Here is a 10698-nt window from a genome sequence, read left to right on the forward strand (position 1 = left end):
TTCATATTGTAACATTATAAATACATTGGTTCTATGAAAGCATAAATATTTAATTTCAAGGATAATTAACTCTTCATAAGAAAAATGTTTTCTGCTTGAAATCCTAAATAGCTATTTGCCTTCTGAAGTTACAAGTAAGTTTTGCAGGTTTTTTTTGGTGATAAGAAATAGGGTTTAAGGGAACTAACATTTATTTAGAAACTAGTATAAATTGGCCCTTTATTTAATTATTTTAATTATCACTCAAACCATGAGAGGGAGATACACTGGCCACATTTTACAGATGAGGAAACTGAGGCACAGAAAGCTGAAGTGAAACAAGACAACAAACATGATGGTTGCTGAGGCTGGAACTTTAACCCAGTCCACTCTGACTATATACCAGTGTTCCTTGAGTTATATCTTTTTACCCACAGGTATTTTAAATAATTGTGTGACATCATGCACTACGGTCACAAGGGAGAGAGGCAGCACCGAGAATTGCTAAGATGTAGCCTTTGGTGTCAGAAAGACCTGGGATCCTTATCATCATGTACCAACCCTTCTTAGTCTCAAAAATGAGTCTAGAAGTCTAGCGTGTCTAATACTCATAACAGCTATGCTAGCTTTAAAAAAATTGATATTTACCTATTTCTTTTATCTATTCACCTTCAACCTTTAGGAGCCACTAAGTTCTAGTTGTATCTTGTGTAAAACAATATAGCTATTTGAAAAATGTAAACAAAAAGTTCTCTTAACTAATAAATTTAGACTATTTACATTTATTATGATTACTGAATAGCTATAGATCTATTTCTACACCTTATTTTGTTCTTTCTCTTTGCCATGCTTTTTCTTCTTCTTTTTTTCTTTTTCTTGCCTTCTATTGAATAAATCAAATTTCCTAATTCCTCTTCATATCTCTGCTAGTTTGGATACTATATTTTCTACCTAAACAAAGTAAGGACATTAAAATCTGTTCAACAACAATGACCCATCCTAGACATTTTGTTTGTTTGCCGTCCCAAGCTAGAAGGGCATTATTTTTTGAATGTATAGTCAATGTTTATTTATATTTACACATGTTTACCAATGTTTTGTTGTTTGTTGTTCATTATTACTTCTTTCAATGTATTCCTTCTTTCTGGGTTCAAATTCCTTCTTCCTGGAGTACATTCTCCAGTAGGTCTTCAAGATAAGGTCTTTAAATGCTAAACTTTTTTAGTCATTTCTGCAAATATATGTTTTTCACCCTGACTCTTGAATGACACTTTAGCTGCATACAGTGTTCTACACCTCCAATTTTCTGTTAACACGCTGAAGCTAGTATTTCAATGACTCCCAGCCTCCATTGTTGATCTTGAGAAGTCTATCGTCATTCATAACTGGTTTTCTATCTTTTTTATCTTTCCACTATGGTTGCTTTTCATCTTTTCCTCTATGGTTGATTTTAAGAATTTATTTTTGTCTTGGTGGCCTGAATTTCAGAATGATGATGTGTTCAGATGTGGGATTTCTTTTTACTATCCTTGTAGGGATTTATTGTGGTTTTAAATATATGAATGTATGCCTTTTATCTACTCACAGCCACCTCTTTAAATGTTGTCTCTCCCTTACTTTCCATATTCTTTTGTTCTTTAAATTCTATTGAGTAAACTTTCTTATTCTATGTTCCAAATCTTTTAACCTCTATTTCCCATCTATTTTTTAAAATCTATGCTGCATATTGAATAATTTATTTGAATCTTTCTTCTAGTTTCTGAATTTCTCTTCAGAAGGTCCTTGAGCCCTTTCTACCTCAGTATAGTAAGTGTACCCACCTATCTTGCTTGTTCTGCTTCCCTGTGGAAACTCCATATAACTTGGATTGTGGGAGTGTTCCTTCAGAGCAGCTTTGTGTTTATATTTGCCAAGTGTGCCAGGGGAATCACCAACTGTCTCATATTAATTTCTTGGCTTGGTGACTTTTGGATTATAGGGGTAATAGAATCTAACTCCCAAACCACCATGATGTACAACTAGGGTTTTAGTTCCCTATGAAGACACCCTGCCCACTTTTACAGCACAGGCATGGACAGGCAAGCTAAGCCATGGACATAGTTTTTTCTAGTCCATCCTTTCATTATTTGTTATATGTGTAATAAACCGCCATTTGAGGGCTATTTGTACTTATGCTGAAAGATCAGTTCCACCTTCCCACTTCGCTTGGGCTGGAGGCCTAATTTATCACCCTCATGTAAGCATTAAAATCTAAGTTTCTAGTTTACTTGAACTTATTCCTGGTACTATCTTAGACAGGCTGAAGCATGAGCACAGTTGCTTAGATCTTTGAGTTTTTAGTTTTAATTTTAATTTCTGGTACTGTTATTATTTTTGTGAGCTCTATTTTACACTTTCAACATTGCATATTTTATTCAGCATTTCTAATTTGTTTGCATCATCTTAGTTCTTGAATTTTACTCAACTGGATCTCACAGTCACGGATTCTCCACTCATTACTATCCTGTGTGTCCACAAAATGGCAGTCGTTCCTTGTGTCTCCTGCATGTACACGAGACAGTTACACAACTGTACTCAGGCAAATGTATCAGTAAGGCTGCCATCAAAGAGAAAGGAAGATGCACATAAATTTATACCATAAACAGTTAAGGAAACCACAGAATAGTGAGAAAATCAGCTCCTATCAAAGAAGTATGGAATAGAAGAAAGAATAGGAACTTTCTTATAACAGGAGTTATATTCTTGCTCCATCACTTACTACTCGGATGATCTCAGCCAAGTCACATTCTCTCTCTCCCTTAGTTTCAGCTTCTGAAAACATGAAGAATACAACCTTGTACAACTGCTAGAATTAAATGAGGAAATGAATAAGATACTTGACAAAATACCTGGCATATAGTGAGTGCTCACTAAATTGTTGTTCTCTCCCTCCACTAAGACATAGCAAATAGGTGAGTATGTTGTCATGCCATTAATTAGGGATGGTTTTACAAAAAGGGATTTCAATAGCTAATTTAGTTACAGCATCAACCTGGCCTTTAGAAATCTAGAGTCCTACGGATTCAACAGGGAAAGAAAGGGCCAGTAAAGATGAAAACGCTGACTTGTCCGTCACTCACAGCACCTACCACATTGATGACCTACAGCCTCTGAGTTCCAGATTACGGGATCTCTCTAACAAAGTTGGCAATTAATATCTTTGAAAGATCTCAATGGGGTCATGGCTTTAAATTCCTGTTGCATCTGTTCTTATCAAGGAGAAATGACTTCGGTGTAACTGTTTACCTACGCATAACTGTAGAATGTTTCCCCATTGACGTAGCATTCATCCTCCCACATCTCAGCTACTAAAGGGTGAGGGGAGGCAGTAAGTGGGAAAGACAGCCACTTCCCAGGCCACTTCTTCATAATGCCAAAATCGATGTCAGTGTTCCACAAGGATCAAGAGATAGAAGGAACTTTAAAAATCATTAACTTGTTGGAAATTGTCAAACCTTGTCTCTGGTATCAGTCCCTAGCAGCCTTGGTGGATAGTTTTTCATAATAGAATGATGAATAATAATTACATCCTGAAAGATTACAATGCAGTTGCTCTAGAGGAACAACTTATACTAGAGAACTAAAAATTGTCTTCTACATTGTTAACATGACATTTTCTAAGATTGGGATTTGCCGGAATGTTAAAGGTGGACATTTATTTCATTTATAGTACAGACATTTATTTGTGGTTCATACCATATCTCAAAAAAATTTTTTTGAAAGCAACTTTCCTTGGGATTAAGTTGTCATGGTCTATAGCACTGCAGGATGACTAGAGTTAACAATAATATAGAGTTTCAAATTGCTAGAAGGAGGATATCGAATGTTCTTAACACAAAGGAATGATAAATGTTTGAGATGATGGATATGCTAATTACCCTGATTTGATCACTATCTATTATATGTATTGAAAAAAGTAACTTTTTTTATTCCAACCTTGTGGAACTGAATTTTCTTGCAAGGTACCTTTCACATTGGTGGTGAGAAGAGTTAAACTTACCAATTAAATGTAACTCAATCTCCTCTGACTCATTTTAGGTATATAATCAATTTAAATTTCAAACTCTATGTCTGGATTGTTTCTCTCCTTCAAAAGTTTCCCTTCCTTTTTCCAACATATAATCTAAGCGCAAGGAGAAGCACTTAGATTCTGGTGCTGGGGGAAGGACTTTTGACCTAAGCGTTGCCCTCCAGGGACTTCTTACCCCCAAAGAAGCAGCAATTTATTGCCACTCGTGTCTGGGCAGCAGTAGCCTCTGCCCTCACTCTACCCACTGTTGAAGTGCTCTTGACTGTGATCCCTTCTCTCAGGGTGGTCCAAACACAATGTGTCCTGTCTAACTGGGCCTTCACGTTGCCTCTCATTATGCTGTTGGTCCACTGATCTCTGACTGTGAATCACATCCATCTAAGAGGTTGAACACCTACTCTCAATCCTCAGCTAGAGGGACAGTGTGCCCTTCAACTGAGCACATGTGTCCCAGCCAGCACTCTGAGCTACCTACCCTTCCATACACACAGGAAAGCAGAGGGAATTGTCTTATCCTTCTATCCAGCCAAATATTCTATAGTGCCATTTCTTTTCTACTCTGGACCCCTGTGTTGGAGAACAGCATCCTACAAATCCCTTCCCCTTTTCTGGGTTTTCTATATTCTCACTTCTCCTCCATTCCCCATACACACTGAGCTAACCCCAAAGAGTAGCAGCATTTGAACCATAGTCTTATCATGTCTATATTTTGTTTTCTGTCTGGCAAAAGGGCCTCTACTTGTCCTTTCCACCTGATACCTCTATACCATATCTCCTCTTTTTTCCAACCTTCTTTGTTCTGGGCAGTAATCACCTTCTCCTTTCCTAGAACCATAAAACAGCATTAATGGTGGAGGGGGCGTTCAAAACTAAATTGCTGAGACGAGATATGCCTAACGAGGTATTTCAATGACATCATCTCTGTTACATACTCAAGGACAAGCCAAAGTAAAACATGTAAAAACAGCGGTAGTACAGGGAAGACAACGTGTCTAGTAGCAGCTAATGGCAGAGCTCAGCTCAGCCTTGCAGCTCACGTGTTTCAGGAGAGCCTCCTGGGACCCCAGTGGCTGGTGGTGTGAGGTCCATGGGGCAGTGAGATCTTGGTCTCATTCTTGCACCATCTCCAGTACAAGTTCCTCTAGTCCCGGAGCTTTGACAAAATTTCTGTTTTAGGTAATGCTGAGATTTTTGTGTCATTGATCACTCCAGTCACCTTGCAAAGTGAAACATTAATCCAATCTTCATATTTCAGAGGTAAGGAGGCTGAGGACAGCAAAGTTAAGTACCTGTCCAAGAGCAGGGACTCAAATTCAATTCTTTTGACTCCAAGTCCGGTGCTCTGTATGATTAATGCTTCACAGGTAGAGCAGTAAAATAACATGAATGGGGTGAGGAGGGGGCAAGTGGGAAGGCCCTCTCCAAAATATCTTTCTAATTCACCTGCTTCATACTTCAACACCGTGTGGTCCTGTTAAAATGCAGATAACATATACCTGGGTGGGGATAGAGGGCAGTTTATTCATCATTGTTGAACATTAATAGCTTGGTGTGAATAGTTTATGAGTCCCTTTCCCAGGGACAGCCATCTGAGAGCAGATTTTAATGCATAGACACAGATAAAGCAGGACATGGGTCCTTCCCAGGGAGGGATCTTGGCTAGGGAGTCTGGGTGTTTGAGGTCGGACAACGGAGAATGAGCATGGGCGAGGGCAGAGTGGAGCTGGGGAGAAGATTGAGGAAGGGGAGGTAGGAGGACTCCAGAGACAAACCAGACCTGCTGCGGCCATGAGCTATTGCTGGTGCTGGACTGAGGCATGGGTTACCTGGCCTCTGTAAGCCTCAATTCTTCATAATCATTTCTGCCTCTCTTAAGACTCAAGCAAGTTGGTGATCTGAAAGTATTCTGTAAGCACTAAAGCACCATACAAATGATAGCCATTATGGCTATTGATGTTGTTATTATTACTGAAGACCACAGGAATCATTTTACAATATATTATTTGATTTATTGCAAAATGTCCTTGTAATCTGTAAACGTTTTCATTTGCTGTATGTTTAAAAAAAGTGACAAAAGAATATGCTAGTTCACTGACTATATAAGGTTTTCTTTAAAAAAAAAAAAAAAGTGATTATATTTTCCCCATTTATTTTAATAACATATTTTGAGATTTTGGTAAAAACATAATTCTGCAGCCTTTTTTCCTTGCTGTTTGGCTTATAGGAGAAATAAAATGTTACCTGCATGTGACACGAGAGATTTACATGAAAGGCTAAGTACCAAAGCTAATCAATGCACCCAAAAGTTGTTGAGTTTTCAGCTCACAGGTAAGCTAAGTAGCAGGAGGAAAGGTGAAGAGCTCCCTGTAGTGGATGCTGTGGTGTGCTGTCCAGATTTCCTCTTCAGGTGTGAGGCACTCACTTCCCTAAGTCCTGGGGCTGAGTCTCCCTCTGGGAATTACCCTCAGCTGAGGACAGCTGGTTCACTCAAGGTCAATCCCCTCTCTAGTGGCAGCCCCCACCCAAGTCTCCTCAGTGCAGAGGTATAAAGACCAAGTCCTAATTTGGACCCCTTGTCCTAATTTGGGACAATTCTCCAGAATGTGAGACAGGACTGTGGCGGCCTTTTCTGTGATTGTATAGTAGTTCAATTTTTCTCTCTCCAATCACAAGAGCACTCCCCAGGGAACTTCCTGACCTCAAATCTCCATCCAGAAGCTGTTTATTGGGGAATCCAATCAGAGACACTCCCCATGCTGAGGCTGATGGAAGCTCAAGAGAGCAGGGAAGAAGGGCTAGTTATTCCAAGTGAGATAGAGAGAAGTTGGGAATGAAGCCACTCTCTGCTGTCCTTCGTGGGGCTTGCTTGTATAAGGAGAGGATTATTTGTACTTGTTCACTCAACATGTTGCTGATTAAAAATTAATGTAGGCAACAGAAATAATGATGGAGCCTTTTGGAGCAGCAATGTTGAGTCAATAGGGAGGATGTTTGCTAAAGATCTTGTTTTAGGGATCGATGTCCTTCAATTGACCAATCCTTAAAACTGCTTTTTGCAGGATAGGAAACTGCATGACTGGCAATGTGGCAAAATTCTTGTTTTACATATTTTATTAATTGCAGTGTTATGTCATTTTAACATATAGTAAGAAAAAGCTGAGAAAAAAATCAACATTAAGCTAAAAATACCTACTTTATCCAATGTAGATTATCAGATTAAAACCCTTATTATCTGCCCATTGGCAAAGGTGAAAAAAATAATATCTAGTATGGGTGAGGCCATGAGGATACAGTCAGTGTCATAAAATATTGTAAAGATTTCAATTCTCTCTCAAATTAAAGTAAATAAAATACTGATTACAAACCCCATTGAGATCTTTACAAGCAGATTCTAAAATTCATCTGAAAGAGAGAATGAAAAAACACAAAAGTCTTTAAGGACTTAATCTACCAAACATAAACACTTAAACTATAAAACTATTGGAGAAAAAACTATAAAACTGAAGAAATGACATGCGTGGCACTGATTGACAAAAAGACCAATTAATCATTGAATCAGAATACAGCCTGAAGCAGAATTTGTTAGATGACTTATTTTATATCAGTAGGAAAAAGAGGAACCTTTCATTGGTTTTATGTCATTTTATGACATTGGTTTTATGTCAACTGAGAAGATGAAGTTAAGTTCCTGCCTCACAAAAACAAATAAACAATAAAATAAATTCTAAGCATTAGTTGGACAACATCTTCTAGAAGGGATCAGATGGTAAATCTTTTCAGCTTTGGGGGCAATATAATTTCTGTCAAGTATTTACCTCGGCTGTTGTAGCACAAAAGCAGTTATCAACAATATGTAAACCAATAGGTATAGCTATTTCCAATAACACTTTATTTACAAAGATAGGATACTTGCTGATCCCTGCATAAAAATTATCAGCATTATAAAAGCAAACTATAATACAAAATTTGGGAAAATCTGCTATAACATTGGCGTGAGGAAGTCCTCACAAGACACAAATAAAAGAAATTTACTGGAAATATGTAGTTTGGGCAAGAATGTATGGAAAGGTTTTAAAATGTATTCCTTTGGGGCATTAATTTCATTACAAGGAACTTATCCTGTAGAATAGATCACATCCATACACATTGATATATCTACATCTCCATAAACCTGTGTACAGAAAAAGTTGAAAATAAACCACATGTACATTAACAGAGGATGGATTAAATTATGGTCCGTGTATACTAGATCTAGTAGTTAAAAAGAAAAAGTTATACATGTACTGATACGGAAAGATATCCTTGATATGCTGTTTTAAGAAAAGCAATTACCTTATGAAGTGTATAGTAAAATCTCAGTTTTGTTATACATGATGTATATTGTATACATGTGTAGAAAAAAATCTAGAAAGATATACATCAAATTGGTTACCTCTGAGAGTAGGGTGGGGTGGAGTGAGCACTGGACCTCCTACAGTATACTGTACATCCTTCTATAAGGCTTGAATGCATTATTGTGAACACATATTAGCTAAAAATAGGAAAGAAAGACCTTTTAAGAGGCTGCACTCAGAATTCTGAGAAGTGCAGCATGGAATTAGACGACTCCGGCCAATTTTTTAGAGATACACATGAGAAGAGGGAGAGGGTGTAACTGTCCTACGTGTTGTCATGGAAACAGTCACACTGTATGACATGCATACAGCCATGTCATAGACATCTGGGAGTGGAAGGAGGGCAGATACCCACATGAGGTATGTTATCTCATGGACAGGAGATAGTGAGGATGAAATGGGAAGAACACTCCTTGGATTATAGGTGTAGTCCTTGTTACTTCATGGCTTCCTGCCCTGGCACTTGGCCTTCGGGCTACTGAAAAGATTTGTGATCAGGGTTAATGATATAGCAGACGTGTAACTCAAATATAACTGTCACCCTCCTGGCCCATGCTCAATGCAGTGTCTCATTCAACAAACAGTGATCTAATTAAGAAGTCTTGAGAAACACCAGAGCCCTTTTACTGTGGTTGTCCATAAAGTGGTGGCTTAAGGGTTTTACAAAACAAACAAACAAAAAAGACTTCCCAGAAAGCTCTTTCATCATCTTTTACTGATGGCAGCTGCTACAGCCTCTGTCTCATTCATGTAGTCCCTTCACAGACACATGGTTCCCACATTTTCTTTGTCTTTCCCCAAACAATTTAACTTACACTTGACAACTGTGCACAGGTCCTTGAAACACGTAATCTGTCTTCAGCCAAGTCTGCATTTCCTGTGAGAATCATATTCCCATGGGATGTGGTGAATAAAAGAAAAAGTTGAAATCTTCAAGTGGTGGCTTCATGACTAGGATCCTCTTTATTCCTCCAGCTTTATCTCTCCTTCCTTCATGCGACTCACAAATTCTCCAAATTCACCATGCTCAATTTTGAACACCACTCCTCCTTCATCCGACTAACTTCTATTCAATTGACATGTCATAGCTTACTTGGTTTCTCTTCCAGGAAACCTTTTGGGATACTCCTAGAGCTGGTTAGGTGCCCCTTCTCTATAGCACCTTCCCTGGCACCTCTGTTGACATCAATCACACTGCATTACAGCTGCCTTTTGTGCCTACATGTCACTCCAACAGGAAGCAAGTTCCATGAGGATCAAGATCATGTTTGTCTTGTTCACGATCTCATCCCCAGCAACTGGCACAAAGCCTGCACCTAGAAAACAGCTGACAAGTGTTTGCTGAATGCTTGAAACATAGATGGGCTGGGTGTGGCGGCTGATGCCTGTAATCCCAGCACTTTGGGAAGCCAAGGTGGGCACATCACTTGAGGTCAGGAGTTCCAGACCAGCCTGGCCAACATGGTGAAACCCTGTCTCAACTAAAAATACAAAAATTAGCCAGGCATGGTGGTGTGTGCCTGTAATCCCAGCTACCTGGGAGGCTGAGGCAGGAGAATTACTGGAACCCGGGGGGCAAAGTTGCAGTGAGCCAAGATCGCATCATTGCACTCCAGCCTGGGTGACAGAGCGAGACTCTGTCTCAAAAAAAAAAAAGAAAAGAAAAGAAAAGAAAAAGAAAAGAAAAGAAAACAGAGAAGCCTTGCTTGAATAGTTCAGGCAATCTGAGCTATGTATCTTTCGAGGCCCTTGTTTATGCACAAAAATACTCTCAAATATCAGGCTTTTTAGTTTTAAATTCAGTCTATGATTCACATTCAAGGCCAAAAAAATTATTTTCACAGTGGGAGCCCTCTAATTTAGCCTCTGTGAAAAACAGAAAACATACTGAATGTCAATTAATAGAAAAATGATTGGATAAAACATGTAGCATTCGTTTTCTGGAACATCCTACAACTTCTAAAGAAAAGAAGTTAGAACTACATGTGCTGACCTGAAGGGATATCCATGATACATTAAGTGAAAAAGACAGATTGCAAAGCAATATTGTGTATTGGGATGTGATCTCATTTTTTAAACATCAACAACAAAAATGGAAGGAATGAAAAGGAAAAAACACAGCTAGGAGTATATATGTTTGTATATGTGTGAATAAACATAGATTGGTGTGAATGAATTCATGTCACACTATTAAATTTGCTTCCCTTCAAAGAGTGGGAATGGAGAGGAGAAAATGATGAACTTTACACATCTTTG

The 10698-nt window shown here is 38.5% G+C and overlaps 1 long non-coding RNA gene across 1 annotated transcript; it reads right to left on the reverse strand.

Annotated features, from left to right (window-relative positions):
- Positions 1–6165: 6165 nt before the first annotated feature.
- Positions 6166–9899, reverse strand: LOC108585047. Its single transcript, XR_002521014.1, has 2 exons — positions 8481–9899; positions 6166–7450 (listed from the first exon to the last, which is right to left on the reverse strand). It is a non-coding gene; the product is annotated as an uncharacterized LOC108585047 (long non-coding RNA).
- Between the last annotated feature and the right edge of the window lie 799 nt (positions 9900–10698).

The sequence above is a fragment of the Papio anubis genome, chromosome 4, assembly GCF_008728515.1.
Source record: "Papio anubis isolate 15944 chromosome 4, Panubis1.0, whole genome shotgun sequence".
NCBI classification, from domain to species: Eukaryota; Metazoa; Chordata; class Mammalia; order Primates; family Cercopithecidae; genus Papio; species Papio anubis.